This window comes from Lepeophtheirus salmonis, chromosome 3 (assembly GCF_016086655.4).
Source record: "Lepeophtheirus salmonis chromosome 3, UVic_Lsal_1.4, whole genome shotgun sequence".
Taxonomy (NCBI): Eukaryota; Metazoa; Arthropoda; class Copepoda; order Siphonostomatoida; family Caligidae; genus Lepeophtheirus; species Lepeophtheirus salmonis.
This window is the reverse complement of record NC_052133.2, coordinates 29,355,331-29,375,524: the sequence shown is the minus strand read 5'-3', so window position 1 is coordinate 29,375,524 and position 20,194 is coordinate 29,355,331. Positions and strand designations below refer to the sequence as shown.

General features: G+C 30.2%; 1 long non-coding RNA gene across 1 annotated transcript; it reads right to left on the bottom strand.

Annotated features, from left to right (window-relative positions):
• Positions 1-2,922: 2,922 nt before the first annotated feature.
• On the bottom strand, positions 2,923-5,286 carry LOC139904989 (uncharacterized). Its single transcript, XR_011779364.1, has 3 exons — positions 3,892-5,286; positions 3,699-3,838; positions 2,923-3,636 (listed from the first exon to the last, which is right to left on the bottom strand). It is a non-coding gene; the product is annotated as an uncharacterized lncRNA (long non-coding RNA).
• Positions 5,287-20,194: the final 14,908 nt, after the last annotated feature.

The following is a 20,194-nucleotide window of genomic DNA, read 5'->3' as shown; positions in this document are numbered from 1 at the left end:
TTAATAATGAAAAAAACGCAAGCGTAGGATTTCCTTGCTGCCTCGTCTTTATATATAGTCACCTTGACCAAAATCAAGGTACTGTATTTATAAAGGTCTGTCGCTCACGACTTTTATAATTTGACGGAAGTAAACATCCCATTTTAATGACGTCATTAAAACTTGTATTTGTATTTTGCTCTAAGATTATAAGGAATCTAACTCAAAATGTAATATTTTCTTCTTGCAAACTGGGCTTGGCACTATATAAAAGGGGAATTCATTTTATTTTCGTACTATACCCTTGTAGGTATGAAAAAAAAATAGGTGAATATCTATCTACGTTTATGAATTTAATACGGTACACAACTATTACTATTAGTTTCCTTGAAGTTGTAAGTTTGAACAACTGCATCTAATCATTAGTAATTTTTTTTGGATTGGGGATATATACCATTATCTTAATATTAGGTATAGTTTTATAATAAAAAAACAGTCATTATATCGAAGAAATCAATTATATATTAAAAATAAGTGGATATTATTTTTTCTTACCATGAAACGCTCATGAGAAAAAAACTTACAACTATATCTTAATTTTGCATTGAATAAACCACTGTTGCTTTGTAATTTTTACTTATCTCTCCAGAGAGAGATTTTTATTTAATTATAGTAAAAATTTGAAGAATACTCGGGGAAATCAAAATTTCTAAAGATTTCCCACTTTTATATTACTTGCAATAGTTTGTAATACAGACCAATAATAGTTCTACAACTAATAATAGGAAGGATTTTGAAATTTCTACTCGATTGACAACAATCACAATAACAAAATAGCATTTGCATGTTTAATATAAAACCGAATTAATCAATAAGATAAAAAAATAAAATAACGGATAACTCATAAATATGGATTGTAAATTTTGAAGAATATCATTGACACTTTATTATTTTTTCAATCAATACTAAAACAATCGTATTAATATATTCTTACATTTTAAATATTATTTTCAGTAAAAAAAAACTTATAATTATCTAGCATAGAAAACATTTAATAATTAATTTATTTGTGTTGAGATCCTAGATCTTTACAAGAGTAATATTCCAATATGGTGACAAGCAATTCCCGACTCAATAAGTTTGGGAATTTAAATGACATTCAGATATTTCATCATAATTATACATAAGTTAAGAGGTTTGTAATATATTTTGTAAAACACATGATCACTTAACAGCTCCAAATAACTATTTATATGTAACAGCAGAATAGAATATGCTTTGCAGACCAAAATATCAAGAAAAGAGAAGCACATATTCTTTACTAGTCTAGAATCATGTTCCACTTATTTTCCAATGCCAAATAACTCAGTAGTAATAAAGCAATCTGGCGTAAGCTTGAAGTGTCCAGCTTATATAATTCTCACAAAGAAAAAAATGCTCTGCTATTTCAAAGAATTGGGAGTCCTGAGTCCCCCTTCTCCAAGACTGTCAATACGAAGAAGACTTGTCTGATTTCACTCAAACCCATTTGAGAAATGAAATAGAAGGATTATTCTATGTTAACTCTCTAGCCTTGTCATCATCAATTCTATAATTCAATCCAATGGCCAAATATAGTCAATCCATATGTATTGTTATTAGTAATTTCTATTGACTTTCAATACTTGGCGAATTGAATTTATGAAAAGATCGTGTTACTTTGTTACTCCCAGCATCAAAGAACAAGTCATTGTGAAAAAGTGGAACATAATTACTATTAGACAGTGATAATGGATAATTAATTGTAAACATTCTTTTAGTTTCATTCCACTCTTAACATATAGTGAGCGTTTTAAGTGAAAAGAATACATGAATAAATTCAAATACCGACTATGTACAAGGGTTGCTTTTAGGATTAAATGTAATTCAAAAATTTTATAATATGTCATTTGATGTTATTATTTAATTAAACTGTTAAGCTATAGAAAATTATTTTCTTCATTTTCAATGGTATTTAGAATTGCTATACAGTTCCAGCTTCATGGAGCTTATAGGGGAAGATACAATATACACATTATATGAGCAACTATAATTTTTTGGACCAATATTCCTTGTACTTTGGCCCCGTATACAACAAAATTTACTCATAGTGTTTTTAACATAATATAATTCATTTTATACAAATATAGTAATAAACAAAGTTATTAATTTAAAAATCTAATTGCCATACTTTTCGAGGCAAATTGACTATTAAATTTGCCTTTGTTCCTTAGTTCTTGTTTTTTTTAAAAATGTTTTTGCTTATTATAAGTCTTAATCTTATAAAAAGATTCATAATTTTCTCTTTTAACAAATGTTATTTTGGTATAAAGTTAATATCTTCAGTTATTATATGACTAGCATGTTTGATTTTCTTTGAAAGGTCTTTCTTTTGAGCCTTGTAAAGAGATTCTTTCATGTTTCTGAAAGCAATTTCGATAGGCAAAATTATTTTTTTTAAATTTCATATGAACAATAGACTAGACTCCCCAATATAATCCAATATACTTATAATTTTAGTTATGTTGTCATCGTAATATTCCTTAACTGTATTTTTTAAGACAAATAAGCATAATTCACAACGTGGATCATATTTTTCAATTTTGAAAATAATATAGCCAGCCTAATAGTATAAATTATAGTTGATAATATTGTAGAGAAAAACGCGTGCAAGGAGGAGGGGAAAAAAAAGGATATGGTATCATTGTTTAAAATACTGATGTGATTCTCATCTGCCTGCTTTATTATGATTTTTGAGGGTATAACGAATGTATTTATTAGCAAAATGTTTAATGAAGATATACTACGTATAATTGACTTCGACGTTTTTTATCCGTTACAGTAGATTTGAAAATGTCACACTCCATGAAATTGTAATTCATTATGAACCTTATTCTCAGAATAATAGCTAATGAAACGACAAAGTAGAGTATTTGAAATATATTTGAAGCTCAAAGTTTAAAAAAGAAGGCTTTAATTAAATATAATCTACATACTAAAAAATAAACCATTAAACATTTAAGTTAAATATACAAAATTAAACAATTAAAATCATATAACTATTAATAATAATAAATTATAAATACAGAATATTGAAATAATAGATTGATCCAGATAATTTTTTCTTGTTTTAACATCGGAATTCAGTTAAATATGTCATAACTTTAGGTTGCAATACACAAGCGAGACGTGGAGTTTAATCAAAAAGATAATCACCCCTCTTCTTCATGTGGAAGTTGCTATATACAATTGTGCACAGGATAGATATATCTCTACCGATGAGATCTAACTAATTATTAATAATAAAGTAAATGTCAAAATCATAAAATTAGACAATAAATATACTAATAAAAAAATTTTATAAATAAATTCATCGTAAAGATTTAGAGCAAAAGCTAATTATGTAGTAATGTCCGGCGATATTACTCCCTATTAAGAGCATCAAAAAAGATTTTTCCCCGTTATTTAGGTATGCTTATATAACAACATACTATTATCATGATGGATATACACAATTGTTAATTATAATGCAACACCCAATGTAACTACCCTCGTTGTTGTGACCATTTAAACAGTTGTTTTTGCCTTTTATGAGTTTTCTGAACACCATTTCTTGGAGCCCATCAACCATAGCTAAGCCTTTAGTGATAAAAAAGTAATATTTATTGACTATGTAATATTGGAAAACCTAATTATCATACCCAAGTCTTAAAGCGAAGTACGTAGTCTCAGACAAACTAGTTGCATACCATCCAAAGCTACTACCCCCGTTGTTGTGACCATTTAAGCAGTTGTTTTTGCCCTTTACTGAGTTGTGTATCATAATTCTTGATATGTTTAGCTAAAATAGAATCATATTTTATGGTTAGATTTAAAAAAAATTTGAATACTTACTGTGAGATAGTACAAAATTCAGAGTTCCATTTCGATATTCGTAAATACTTTTTACTGATAACTTGATCATCATTTGGTGTGGATGACTCAAAACATTTTTATATGTATTTCTATATATGACATTAGTACCAACATCCTCCATAAATTTAATGATGGTTCCTCGGGAACCAATATGTTTACCCTTGTATTTCTCCATAAACTTTTTGAACGTAGATGATTAGCAATGGATAAGGTTATATTACATGCAATAAGCATCGTTGTGAGATCAAAGTTAAAGTCTGACTTGATGTATTCATCGTCAAATTGATTTTATAGATGATATACTGTATAATATATTTATTTCAATTTTTAATAATTGAGGTTCATTCGAAAAATTTGATATAAATTGTGGAAAAAAAAATAATTTCCTCTGTAAGATGCTTTTAAATCTAAAACCTTAGCCAAGAAAGAAGAATAGTCATAGTGATAATTGCTGGACTTAATATCTTTCATAAGTTGGCTTAAACAAATTAATCGAAGTATATGTTTAAATTCTTTGGAAGGAGGGGAAGTGTTTGTTGCTCTTATCATGCTAAATAAATTTTCCATACTATCAGATGAAAAATGAGACGTTAAAATAAATTTTAGGCCATCATTAAGCAATACATTTTGAATATCAATAATGGACATTGTTGTGAGAATGAATCCAGTTTGAACTAGTTTCCAACTTGTGCTTCCTTTTATTTTTTTTAATATAGTTTTAAATCCATAAGAAAAACAATGGCATGCTCATATTGACCTTCTTTTTTTATGATCAAAGGTGAATATTATTTTCCTTGAGCAAACGAAATCGTACCATATCCTCAATTTGTCAATAAAACAGGCGGTAGCTGAAACAGTCTTGCCACAAACATTTGATGGTAGGTTTTCTGAAAGAACAATATCTTCAGGTAATATTATATCATTGGAGTATAAAAGATTGCGCCAATTTTTAGTTAAATGTGAGGAACCAGCAAGAAAATAAAGTTCCTTACAGGGATTTGCTGGGTTATTAATTTTATTTATAGAATTAAATTTTTTTCCACAATTTATACCAAATCAATTCCACACATTTGAGAAGGAATCAATTAATGACGAAAGATCACTCCCTGACTGCAATATGTATGGTGGACCTGAAGCCCTTAAGATTATGGGGCTTATTACTGGCGGAAAATGAACGGGTGCTCTATCAATAAGAAGCTTCTGAAAAGTCTTGTTACGCATAGCAAGAAGAAGGGTAAACCACTTTCTTTGGCATGGCTTGATATGTGTAAAGTATTAGACTCTATTAGCTATAAATTACTGATTAGGGCCCTCATAATGCACAAGGTCCCTTCACCATTAGAATGATCTATCTAAATGCTAGCACAAGTTTTGAGGGTGAGTTAGATGCTAAATTTCAATAGATTTAACATGAACAATACAGAGTTCAAAAGGGTTGTGCAAATCATGGCAGGCAACGTGGCAACTAAGTCTAAATTTAATCGATATATAATTCCAAAGAATAACAAATGTGAAAGCCATATATAGCAAACATGCCCACGTGTACAAGGCTTCCGCATAGAGAGACAGGATAAATTAGTTGAATACTTGGACTTGAGGTTATGCCGGCCAGGACTGCAGGTTTTTAAAACCAAGTATACAAAATAGGAGGGACAACTTTAAAACTAGATCTTGTATTAGTACAAGAAGGGAATGTGCACATCTTGGACCCAACAATTGTTGGGAATACAACTGATTTAGTCTCAGTCAATAGTGTAAAAAGGAAAAAGTATTGGTCAAATAACTTACTGGAATCTATTAAGCTAAAAATACTCTCAGAGAATTTAGTTATTGGTAAAAGTAGGAGGGATTGTCATGAATTGGAATGGAACCCTACTCGCCAAATCGAAAGAGCTACTTAAGAGATTTGTTGTGTCTAAAAAGGAAATTGATATGATGGTACTCAGGGCCATGAGTGACCGTTTAAGGTTTGGGCAGCAGAACGTCAATGACCAGACCGCCTAGACAGGTTTTAACACCTCTTAAATAAGTTTTGTTTTTTGTAGGTTGTAAGTGATATTTTGCTTTTACCTATTTGTCTATATTATAAACATCATAAGTTTATATTTCAACATTTTAATAACTAGATTTTTCCCTTGTTGGTCCTTATGGGCATTGGGATGCACTATGTTGTTTTCTCTAGTGTGGCATCGAGCTAGAATTAGATAGATTTGTGGATATTAATTGAGATGCAAAATTTTCGTTCTTTTGTTTGTTTTTCTTTTGGTTTACACTCTAATTTGATTAACTTTATATTTAATTGAGTATTTTGATTGTGACTAGATCCATTTTTAGCCTTTCTTCTATTGAATTTATGGAATTGAATTCCTAGACGGTAGTCCCTTACTGGGGATGGGGTTAACTTTGGTTGGCCTTCTTAATCAAATCTGCGTCGTTCAATGAACCCAATAGCTTTATGCTGCTTTGGTTTTCCTTTAAAATAGACAAGGCACATCTTTCATCAGGTGCGATGTATGTGTTTGAGTTAAGGCCCAAAACATTCAAAATTTAATACTATATTTTAGGTGAAGAAATCTACAAAAGCGATATATTTTGTTAAAATACCCCAAGTGTGCCCTCTTGTCGTGGGCCGTGGATTACAGGAATCGTTCTTGAAGTGAAGGAATGACACTTTTCTTATTTCCAAGGGACAAATTCCTTGGAAGGCAATGGGTCCTAAAAAGGAAATGAAATCCTTGGAAACCATAATATAATTCACGATTGTGCTTTGAACATTTTGAAGAAATAAGATTTTCCAACTTTAAAGCCATTCCAACATTGTTTAGACTTCTAAAACTTAAAGTTCCAAGGCTCACAAAAAAACTCCAACAGACCCATTTTCATTCGGGAAAACAATGCTGATGCTAAGAAAATTTAATAATTAAGGAAATCTCAAGCAACTTTTTTATTTCGAATTTCAGGTAAAAAATGATCTCCACAATTTCAGGATCATACATACTTTACTCCTTATTTGGAACCTCCTACTTCCGAAAATAGGGAAGTAGACTTAGTGGACATGAATCTAATTTCATCAACAATAGAAGATGAAACTTTTTATAAAGAGATATATATATATATCTTTTTTTTTTTGCATTAGTGACTTTATCCTTAGAAAATAATAATTGTATGTATTACAGATATTTCTCCTGCGGTATAACATATAGAAGAAATAAATACCAACATACAAATCCAACTTGGAGTCTATGAAGCAGAAATAAAGGAATTAAAGAAGAAGTTGAAAGATAAAGATGTCAAAATTTGGGACGCTGAATCAAAATTTAAGTCTTTAAAAATGCGCTTCCTTTCGGTATTTAATTCAAACCATATAAAAAATTTAAGTTGCAAGTCTTCTCATTCTAAAATCCGCCTTTTGTCTAATAAAACCATCTGGAATTCACTTCAGTTAAGATTCGTTGAGGAACTATATGTTGTCCAATTAATCTATTACGCAAGAACTGTTTGGATCAATTCGCAAAAATAGAGGCTTTATTCAAATCTTATGTAAATCAATTCAAAAAAATTGTAAACTCAATAACTGAAGTAGAGGTTCCATTAATTAAGTCGTCTATAAATCCCACCAAATGTCATAAATTTTTATTTTTTTACTGTGTCTAAGTATATTAATATAAAAATGTACATACATTTACAAATACAAACTGCTCAATAGCTTCTTCTACTTTCGGCAGACGAAGAATACATGCGAAATTAAGTAAGTTAAAGAAATTATTATTAAAGTAATTATTCCATTTTTTCATAATAATTAAGCTCAATAAAATTAATTTTTTTAGTATTCATTTATTGTATTTACAGGGGGCGCTGAAATCTCGTGACATAACTCTTCTTATATAGCTCTGATTTAGCCTAAGTAATGATAAATGGACTATGTTACATAAGTAGAGTAATCTTATTCAATGAAGTACATTGTACTGAATAAATAACTTAATGAATAGTTATTTTCGTTATTAAATTTTGTAAATGATCATGTTTTTCGATTTTGCTGGTCTCCCCCCCCCTTTTCCTTTAGTTGTATTTTTGCATGTGTTGTAGAAACCATTTTGTGTTTTTGTTGATATACGCAATCCTACATTGTGTGTCGGAATTGCCATCAAATTTACACACTCTTGGTAATAATTCTGAAGTGCTAAATGAGTTGGACATTCGCATAATGTGAACATCATCTTACACTTAACATAAGGATCTAGACTTTTGATGTGTGTAATTTAAACATATTCTGGTCGACAATTTATCTCATTGAACATTACAGAGTTTTTTTTTTTTTTTTTAACTTTATTCATTCTAGAGAGATTTTATACATTACATATATAAATAAACATTCTACTTTACAATTAGGTTTCTAGAAAAAAAAAGTTATCACCATAAAACGATTTTGATATTTGAGAAATATTAATAAAACTGTTTGAATAAAATATACTAAATTATAGTATATTTAAAATATACTAACGGCACCAAACTTTTTGAAATTATTTTTAAAAAAATGACTTTAAATGCACTAAATGAATAAAATTCTGAAAATTAATTTAAGCAACTAAAACTAATTTATAAAACATAGAAAAAAAATAACAACAAAAGACTAATTATTTGAAATCGATTCATTTTTAAACTTTCTAGAATTTCGAACTAATCGACGAAGGAAGTTTAAACTTACATCTGAACAACAAGGATAATATCTTAATAGATCTACAGTGTAAGTCCATGAAGTTAAACCAATATTAGGAACCTTGGTTAAAAAGGATGAATATCTTGCAGCAGCTGCAATCATTATTGCTCTAAGACTTTCGACTGTGATTGGCTCTTCAATGGTTATTTTTTTTTTTTGCAATCATGTTTTTGCAGCTTTTAATAGCATGTTCTATTACTCGATTTTTTGCATTTTGGCTTTTCGAAGAGAGTCCAAGTAACAATAAAGGGAGACAAACTTCTCCGTAATCTTTGGAACATTCAGCGTGACAAACTCTCTTAAAATTTTGAGACCCAGACAACTTGCAAAAGCGTGAACTGTCGAATTAAACATTTTACCACAATCCTTACAGTATGTGTTAAAATAAATACAACCTGATAAAATTTGAAATTGGCCCGTAAATTTTTCCCATCCTTTATGTTTGAGATTGAGACCATAATTCTGTTTGTCCATTTACAAGGTAACTCGAGTAAGTCCCGAAAATAATCACAAATTCTAGCGGCTTTTGCTTCTGTTTGAGAGGAATAATTCATTAACAGGTGCCACAGTATTGGTGGTAAATGATTTAATACTGCTCTTTTGAGTGGGAAGATAAATTTTCCGTAACCAAACACCGAACCATTGCAAATATCGTGAATTGTAATGATTCTTATCGATAAAGCCTCAAATTCTAGCATTTTTAGGTCTTCTTTATTTTTAAAGAAACACTTTTTGTCACAATTACGACGCACAATTCTCTGGCTAGCTGAGAATGCATTGTAATCATATTATTACTCTAATCCGTACCTAGAATCAACCAATTAAATATCGGTGTAAAGGAAGTGGACGAACGCCATTCGGTCTCCGCATTCTTCGTTAGATCAATGAATCCATAAACCAATAGGAAGAATGGATATTTTATCCCTAATGATCTTCAATCTAGACCTCTTTTCATATTTCAATATGTAATTCAATAAAATTTCAATCCGTTTTATTAATTGTTTTTCAGAGTTTGCTTCCAGCATTAAAGTAATATAGTCTGCATACATATCTATTACATGCTTAGACGGACCAAAATCAATTCAAAAGCCTTTGTACTAAAGAGTTTTTAAACTTAATAAGGAGTACAATAAGCTTGCTATGAACACAAGAATAAAAATTAACTTCTAGGACAATTGAAGCGTCTGTACATTAGCAAATACACAATAGTGTTTTACCCTGTAATGACAGCAATGAATTGCATTGTGATGCCACATTGATTTAAGAGCTCTAAACGACATGAAATTACATTTCATCAATGCCTTCGGGGTTTTCTTTTTTTTTTATTGAATTATGTCATTAATTTTTCTATTTCACTAATTTTTTTATTTTATGTAATTATTTTCTTCCTAGAGTATATTATTACAATAGAAGTGTTTGCTGGTATTATTTTTACCACTATTTATAAGTAGATTCTAATATGATATATTTAATTATTATATGGTTCTACTTGTTTAACGAAAATAAACGTGGCGGGAGGAATCAAAACTGGACTCAGTTAGGTCCCATTAAAATTTTGGGATGTGCTTGTAAAAATCTTTTTTTCTATATTTTAACCAGACCCACTATAAATAAAATAAATTGGGCATCTTTCTCCCTATGAGTTTGAAAGTTTTGTTAGTTTTCACCTACCTATCCAGACTAGGAGCTGAATTCAGACTTTGTTTCCTTCTCTTCAAAATAAGAGAAGAAGCAGAGTTGACTTTCAATAATTTCAAAGAAGGAGCTGTGGGTGGAGGATGAGAACTCACTGGGTATCTCAGTCGATTATTCTGTCGTTTTATGGAACTCCTTGGTTCTTATATGTAGAAGTATACGATGATTCCGTGGAAGATCTGAAGGAATTTATGAAAAGGGGCAATTATTAACGAGATCAGAGGTCACTAGTCACAAGTCACCTTGAACACAATGAACAATCTTTCCATTAAAGGAGATGTGATCCACCGAGTGAAACACTTGTTAATTGGATCTCACCTTAAGGGTCCCGTTCATTCAGTGGGTACCATAATTGGTTCGAACAAAAAAAAAGTGAGCCCGATCCTAACCCAACTTTTGGGTAGGGCTCAATTCTTCCAACATTATACATGGGCCCATAACACTCGGGCCTGGTCGGACTTTAGTTTTTTATTGCCAAGTTCCGTTGGGCTTCCTTTTTTTAATTTTCTGGCTGATTTTTTTCGGAGAAGCATCTGATTAGTTTTTAATGGCTTGGCTGATTTTTCAAAACGCTGTTAATTCATTCTATGAGCTCATCTCCTATAGTATATATATGCCTGCACTGGTCTTAGTTTGTCTATAGAGTTAACCTCTCTAGACAGGTGCATTCTGTTTTTTTAATTTTATTTATTGTTAGAGACGTGAATGCACGTAAGGGGGGGGGGTGAGATGACAAAATTATTTTAGAATCACCTGTGTATATTTTCGCTACAAACCGATCTGAATGCACTGGTCTGACCAGTTAAGAACTGCATTTCTTAGTTTAAAAATAATAAGAGCATATCAATAAACATATATTCATGGAGTTGTAATATTTTTATTTTGTAATACTTGTCTAGACTTTTCGTTTTGTACAAAGTTCAACTTTATATTTTGCATTGCATTGACACAGGGCACCATTGTACTTAGCTAAAATTGTGTGGTTAGATATGAAAAGATACATAAAGTCAAAACAGTAACTCCCCTGTGAGGTTCTCACAACCTGAAAGGGAGCACACAGGAGAGTATGGTGACGCCAATGAGTTAAAACAACAAGGTTTTTTTGAAATAAAACTAAGTTTAGAGGCATTAATCACTATGTAAACATTAATCCTTATCTATATAGGGGCCATAAATACAAATTTCCTAATCCCCTTTTTTTTGTGTACATTTCAGTGAAGAAATATGAGCGTCTTCCAATCGTAATGAATTCATATCCCTTTACATTGAAGCAAGGTTAATAGAAATACAAGGTTAGACCATCTTGTAATCTGACATGCTAGAATTTTCAATTTGATGTATCGGACCGACTGCTAATCAATACAGACAGATTTTGACGTCAATGAAAATAACAGCGGTACTCTAACAGTAACAGTCAAGGAGGGGGATAATTAGCTACTCTTTGTAAAAGTTATTCTCTGTGACGTCATTATTAAAAAGTATGACGGGTGTCAAACATCTAACCCAAGCTCTAACTCTCAAGTTTAGAGTCAAATATCCCCAAGAAATTTTCAAATGTGATGCAAAACGCTTACAAGAATTCGAATCAAAGTTTTGAACATTAAATGGAAGAGCAAGAAGAAATTAGGAGTTTAAAACAGGTCGTATAAGTATCAAATGAATCAGAAACTCCGATAACAAACATTAACAAGAATATAATACTATAATACTTACATGTAAAATGTGTCTACATGTCTTTATGCGCAAAATATCTGCAAATATACTACACATCTGGTTGTACAATTATTTATTTGAATTAGTTTATAGATATGATTTAAATTAGATTTCAAGCTCATACTCCTACCGAACTTGACCTCTGTATAAAATGATGTTCCAGATATCTTATTATAGATTTGGACATTTTAAATTATTGAGTTGTCTCCATGCAAATTGCTTTTGCCCAGTTTACAAGTAGAAAATATTACATTTTGAGTTAGATTCCTTGTAATCGTAGAGTAAAATACATGTACGGGCCGGTGTCTTTCATATGTTTGTTACGTCATTAAAATGGGCATGTCTACTTATTTCAAATTATAAAAGTAGTGAGCCACACACCTTTATCCTTCACCAACTTGCTTTTACTACACCTATTATGTTTATGTATACAACAACACAACAGTTGACGTGAACTTATGCATATAAGCGCCCTCAAGCAATCTATACTTATCGATGGTACTGGTTCACTTGTAAAAGTTTTAAACTACTTTTGTTTTAACACACTAGCATTTCTGCGGGTCTGAAAGGGAAACCCCTTCATCACAATATACACAAAAACAACTGGAATGATAAAGCATCGTATTAACTCACACACAAAAAGATTTTCAATTTATTTTGTTGTCAGCTGTCAATGTTTCTGCACCCATATAATGTTCTAAACGTTGATTGGTTGAATTACAATTATCTATTGTTAAGCTGTGAGACATTCTCAACAATTATTTAGTAATAAGGTCGTAGTTGGGAATAATTGCCTAATTACTTTCGGTCTTTTTTAAGTTTCATTTCGTATAAAAAGTTTTGTGACATAATAAAGTTAGCGATGCGAGGGAAAGCCTTTGGAACCTAGATGAAAAGGGACGGGACTTTTGTGTTTTATTTTTCTCAAAGACAACTTGGCAACACACAGCAATTGTAAAGGTTCAGTAATGCATAGGAATATGCATTAGAAGCCAAGAAAAAAAATATCAGTATCTTAGCTAAACAGTTTAAATGATTGAATACATTTATTCCTTTGTTTCAAATGTACTATGTACAAAATCCTGACAAAAACGCGGCATATTTAATAAATAATATCAAATATGACGTACTCAGGATATAATAATAAAATATATAGAAATGTATTTACGGTTAGAAACAAGACCTACAGTTTCTGTTTTTTATTTAGTTAACATGAATCATAACATCTACAAAATGTTATACTCTGAATAAGTTATTCAAGGCATCGCTCACTCAGAAACAGGTATTTTAAGAGACTGAGTAAAAGTTATTTTTGACCATTAGACTGTTTCACAATAAACTCATAATGGAATTTTAAACGACAAACAGCATTTTCTCTGTATTTGGGTCAATATAAACTATTGTAAATTTATAATATTTATAAGATGTTGAGTTTGGAAGCGCATTGGAGCTAGAGGGGATTTAGTAATTGTTTGATATGAAAACGACATTACAGCGTATTTTAACCATTAATATACCTTTTTATTGTTGATAATTTCCTTGGCTAAAATTAAACATGATACATTTTATTTTGTAACAAAACTAAATAAAACACATACTTTTACGCTAAAAATGCCCAAGTTCACTTGTCAGTTGTATTTATCTTACGTTAATGCGAAGGTTAATAAGAGAGTGCAGACTGTAGAGAGGATACTAACAACTGAACTTTATGAGGATTTTAGCTGCTGAAGTACGTATCTGATTATTTTTTAAATAAGCATTATTCAATTTCAGTCAACATATTTATTCAATTTTGAATTTCAATAATCGAGCGAAAAGTAAATATTATGAAATATGTATGCATTTGTATTTTCTTCTGAGCAACCATCGGAATCCTAAACGTCGTTACCTTTATTGTATCACAAAACCTTTCATATGAAAAGAAATAGAAGAAAATCCCAAAATCAGTTGGACGTTAGTCAATTCTTCCAAACTATGGAATTATTATTCAATCAGAAGTGACTCACAGATTAACAAGAGCTGAATATAAGTTCACCGATCGACGTTCTTAACACTGATTAGAGGAAAAGAAGCATCAAAATCGACGGCTGACAACAAAATACACTTGATATTTTTTTGCTAGTGAGGTAATACCATGCCTAACTTAGGGGATTTACTGACATCTGGCCTTTATGGACATTTAAAAAAAAAATTATTAGACTATTCTGTTTTTTTTTTTTAATTACAAGGTTTAATTTGACAAACAAAGCTTTTACTTTATTTTAAATTTTAATAATGGGTAACAATTATTAAAATAAATTTGAATTTTTTTAAAACGCTTAGACGCTTGTCGTCTTCTTATCTCACAAGGCCCAAATCTTTAACTCCAATGGGTTTTGTGAATATCAGCATCTCAAAAATGATATTTATCTACTTAGCTTCAATAGAACAAAATATAGAGAAAATGCTATCCTCTATTTAAAGTTCCATTTTTGAGTGCATTGTGAAACAGTCTAATGTAAGTATGTCTATAAAATAAATAAAATGACTCACACCTTTATTTAAGTTCTAGGCACATTGAAAATTGTCACTCGACAAAAGGAATGAGTAATACACTTAACACTAAATCATATTTTCAAAACAAATAATAATTAAGTGAAAAGCTGATAATTATATACAGCAAATGTAAAAATTAAATATTATGTAGGGTGAACAACTGTCCTCTTTCCACCGGACATAATAGTATCTTTTTAAAGCCTGTAGGAGCCTCGTCTCGGATTGAAGGTAGAATCTTGAAATTTTGTATCTAACAATTTGAAAGGGGGATAAATCAACCTACTAAATAAAAAAGAATCATCCTTTCGTATAAAAAAGTTAGTTAATCATGGATAATTTTTGTGTTTTAGAATTAGTCTGGTCAAATTAGTACACATCTTACGACCATAAACAGTGACGGAGTAGCACGATATTCTAAGAGGATTAACGCTACGGATTAACATTTTTTTTTTTTTGAAAAATAGATCTTGCGATTAATGGCCTTTTTTTTGTTAAACCCCAATTTTTATTTTTTAGAAAAGTCAATTTATTTGACATTTATGTTATTACTACACTCCTCAGTAGTCATATAATATCTAAAAGGTACATTCAAAATATACGATTGTTCAGCACAATAATTTAGAATGTGCTCATAATTATACAATTTAAGTAGAATCAAATTTAAATTATGCTTATATTTTGCTGTTTTGGGCAGACACGGTACGCTAATGCCCTTGAGTACACTCTGTCCCTGCCTTAGCAAGACAGATCATCTGCCAAGATGATTTTCAAAAAATTGCATTCCTTTTCTTCGGATTATTTTTACAACTGTGGCTTTAGTTAATTTTTATTTATGACAAATAGGAATTTTATCAAAGTGTTTTGTAAAATTATGACAGTTAATAGTGTTGTTAGTTGTCAATATTGATGAACTGATAAACAATTTGGGGCTGATTACCGATTAATCGTCAGCTGTGAATCGGCCGATTATTAATTAATTTTCTGGTAAATACTAAATACAGTTATAACAAGCCCAGTAAATTGTAGCAATGTAAAACCTCACCCTTGCTTTACACAGTTTTTTACTTTGTTACTTTCTAGGTGTCGGAAAAGGAGGAGGATACATGTCTTATGAACTTTTCTACAAAACCTCAGACGCAGTTTTGTAAAACCCAAGAATGAAAAAAAAAGGGTACGGTAATATTAATATAATGATTTATTTTCTTATCTTTATCCAAGAATAACAGCAACTTCACTCTTTTCATATTCTTTATAATTTATAACCGTCATTGATCGTTATTTTCTTTCTGTTCCTCTGTTCTCTCTTGATAACATAACTATATAGTACGATTTTAATTTGAGCTTTAATTTTTGTAGGTAAGAGCAAATTCTAAGTATTTTCGAAGCAAAAAAAAAAAAGAATTTGCGCTCGATTTTCTTTAAATTTATTTGACAATGACATTCATTGTTAGTCGTATATTTAATGAAATCTTTCCCTACGATTATTAAGATCCCCAAATTTTTTATATTAACAATAATTCCAAAACTAAATGTTGAAAACGTGTGACGGGACTGTGACCATAGCGCCATTATAGTTTGAAAACGTTTAATTGAAAGTTTAAACATGTTCAAACATTTTAAGACACACGTTTGAAAAGGTGTCAACCGTGTATGTAATATAAAGCACAAGACGTAGTAATTGTGCTTTATTAGGTTGCTATATACAAATAACTTAAGATTCTATACCTTTTCTTAGCTAAAGCCCAAAACACCAAGATTATATTGTAAAACCCTATTTATGAGAGGAAACCCCAACTACCGGTAGCCCTGGCCACTGCCTTAACCTTAACTTGTCTTTTTCTTGAAAATTTCAAGGGTTGAGAGTCAAATGGTCATAACTCAAAAATGACAAATATTAGTGTTATTAACTATATGTCACCCTAAAAGTCTAATATTTAATGTTAATAACTAAAATCAGAGAAATTCAGAATCTTGAAATGAATTTCTCACATTCATTTTATTGTAAAAATTGGAAAACACCATTATTGATGATTAGAGAATGGAGTTTCTATGCTTAATTTTGTAAAATAAATATTTGAGTTACGACAATTTTGACGATTTATTCATGACAACTTAATCAATATGTATGTTTTGATTTTTTATCAATTTGATTGTTATTTATTTATCACAAGAGTTGTTAATCCTAAGTGTTTTCCTAGGTGCAATTTGAACAGTATTTTTTTATCATTCAAACTCAATTAGTAACATTGACCTATTACCGATTAATCGGCAAAGTGGCAGATTAGTTGCCTATTAATTGGTGCATCCTTAGTTATCACATACCTTAAATCTCGTTGATTTGTCCGGGTAGATTGTTGAAATAATTTTTAAACATGACTGCACATGTCAAGTTTGATTTTTAAGAAATTGTAACCTTTTTATTAAATATTTTATTATAAAGTTTGTTGATTTCGTTTTTTAGTAATAATAATATTTAATTTGGGAGCCTTCGATGGATTATAGATGAATCTAAAACTGGCTAAAATAAGCCGGATTCTAATTTTAAATATAAATTTGCATATTGAAATGTTATGTTCTGGAAATCTTTGAATACGATTATGTAATAAGTTATCACATAATCGTATGATATTGTGACATATCATTGTAAACCCTGTTACTTCTATGGGGAGTTTATCCACCCTAGAGAGCTAATTATTATTATTCATCTGCCCAAGGATGAATATGAAGGGGAATTAAAGATGTCTTCTTCCGTATAGAACATATATTATTTGATCTAATCATTCATTCATTTAGAAAAAATCTATCCTATACAGTCTGCAAAATATTTAATTTGTTTGCTGATTCTTATAGATAGACAATTGATCTTTGATGACATTAAGAGTGATTTACCCTCTAGAGAGTCATTTTTGTCTGGACAAATCTCACATAGTGTTTGCAGCGTTCATAATTTTTATTAAAAACTTCTTTTAATCGGTATACAGCTAATTCGAAAATTTCAAATTTCAGATGAAGGTGATTCAATAGTCGTTTTTAAATGATCACTAGGTATAGTGATAGCTGAAGTGCATCCTTCAAGAGATTTCTTTTGAAATTCAACTTTTTACTTAGTAGTTGAGGGGTCCATTTGAAGGAAATACACGAGAAAATAATTTTTAATATATCATTGATGATAAGTTGAACTGAGATTATATTGATAAAACAACAAAAATCAATTAAGTTCACTATGAAGTGTATTTATCTTGGATAGGTAATAAATGAAGTGTATGATCTACAAATATATGCTGACTGGTCAAGATCTGCTAGCTGGGATTGCGTGCATGTGTCACTATCACCTCAATATGTAACAATTACTAATGACAAATTAAGTTACATTGCTCAAAAATCAATTTTTATGTTGGGGTTGTTGTAACCCCAGATAAATATATTTTTATGAATTGGAAGTGAAGTAATGGGGTGTATAATGTCATAAGTGATAACACATATGATATTAGTAGGTTTTTTATTTATTTATTTATTTTTTTTGTGGTGGCGAATTTCAGAAATCGGCAATTATTTAATATTTATTGGATAATATCATCTTTTGTCTCATTCTGCATATTATAATTATTAATTATATAACATGAATGAATTATTCATCTTTTATTAGTGGTGGATTCAAATTATCACAATTGAGTTCGGTAGAATTCGAGTAATTGAATATTGAGTCGAGTTGAGTTTTTGAGCATTGAGTCAAGTCAAATTCGAGTAAAGACATCAGGCAATGAAAAAATATATTTTTCATTAAATTGATAAAATCTAAATTCAACAATTAAATAAATGTGACTCCTACCTCTATATAAGGCAGTCAATAATTATTAATCAAATAATGGCAAATATATTTGCAAAATAGAAAATACTTAATTACCACAACATATCAAAATACCTTCAACTAAAAATATAACACTTAATTTTCAAGGATAAAAGAAACGCATGTGGAAGTGAGATACGATGGAGTCATTAGCAATGATCAGGGATTTTTAGTTAACATTATTATGATTTTTTTTTTTTGATAATTGACCTTAATAGGAAACTATTTAAAAAAAGTTATTTACATAATCACAATTAATCACAACAAAGCATAAATTAAGTAAATTTGGTTTGCCATGTGTATGCTGTATAGTTCTTAATAATTATTAACATATCAACCGCATCACTACCAATTATATTTCTTCTTTTCAGTATTATTTGCTCAGCATTGGTAGAAAAGACTAGTGATGCTCCTCTCTGAAGTTGCTGTAATGGATAAGTATTTCATAAGATTTATTTATACTTGAATATTTCGAGTTTTGGTTCTGTTTTTAGATACTACGCTAAAAAATGGTCAACTTTAGTATAGTCGAGTTTTTCCGCGTTCGAATAATACTCGAATCCAACACTAATTATTTATAAAATTTCACAAGGAAGTATTTAATGGTTCATAACGAACTGATAATAAATATACACTAATTTCAAATGTGTCAACAAAATCTCAGAGGGGGAGTTACAAAAATGATATATTTCAAGGAGGAAATTTTTTTGTAGATAAAAGTACTCCCATAGCAAGCTAAGGAGTACTCCTAATGTAGGGTTAAATTTCCATATTGTAAACTGTAATATTATAATTATTATGAAACGATTATATTGGTCTCGACTGATACATCAACTACATAGACGATTGATTATAAGCAGTTTGAGAATAATCGATAATTATGATGGGCCACAATTAGGAGATTATTACTAGTGATGTGCCGTAAGCTGAATTTTGCTGTTCAAGTATTTTCGAATTTATAATAAAACACTCGAAGAATTACGAGCTATACTCATTACTCGCTGGAATACTCATTACTCTCATGGGTATAATACTTAAATTTTTTGTCAAACTGATAATTTTGGAGTGATTGAGACAAAAATTCATTGATTTAGAGGGAGTACAGCCCCTCCAGTCCACCCCTTGCGGATACCCCTGACACTACCTAACAATTTTTTCGCGCCAACAAATTACAGATTATTGAAATTTTGTTATTTAAAAATTGTTTTTCCCTTCTCAAATTAGTAATAATAGGATTGCCTTTCTTAGCCAGCTCGGATGAAGCAGCTTTTGTCCTCTTGTGGAAGCAAACTTTTTGAATCGTGATAAAAAATACATTTTGAGGATTTACATACTTATATATACTTAAAAAAGTAAAAGGGGAGAAACATAATTTTTGACAAGTTACGAGTAAATTTTTTTGTTATGTTTTCTAAAAAAATCACTTCATCCTACCTTAAGTGAGTTTCCTACCATAAGTATCTTTCCTGCCTCAAGCTCCCCTCCTACCATAAATCAATTTCTTACCTCGAGCTCTTTTTCAACCTTAAAACCATTTCCTACATCAAGCCCCTCTCCTATTTTGAATCCGTTTCCCTACTTCATGTCCCCCATATTAAATCAACTCTTCAAGTCCTCTTCCTATCTCATCATCATCAAAAGTTGAAGAAAGGTAGTTCAATTGTATTGGGTGTTCCTTATATAAACTATATTTAAATAAAAAAGAGCGAAAATGTAGATGGTGTAAATTTGACATTGACAAAAATTTAAAACAGTCTTTAAAAAAAATCGTATGT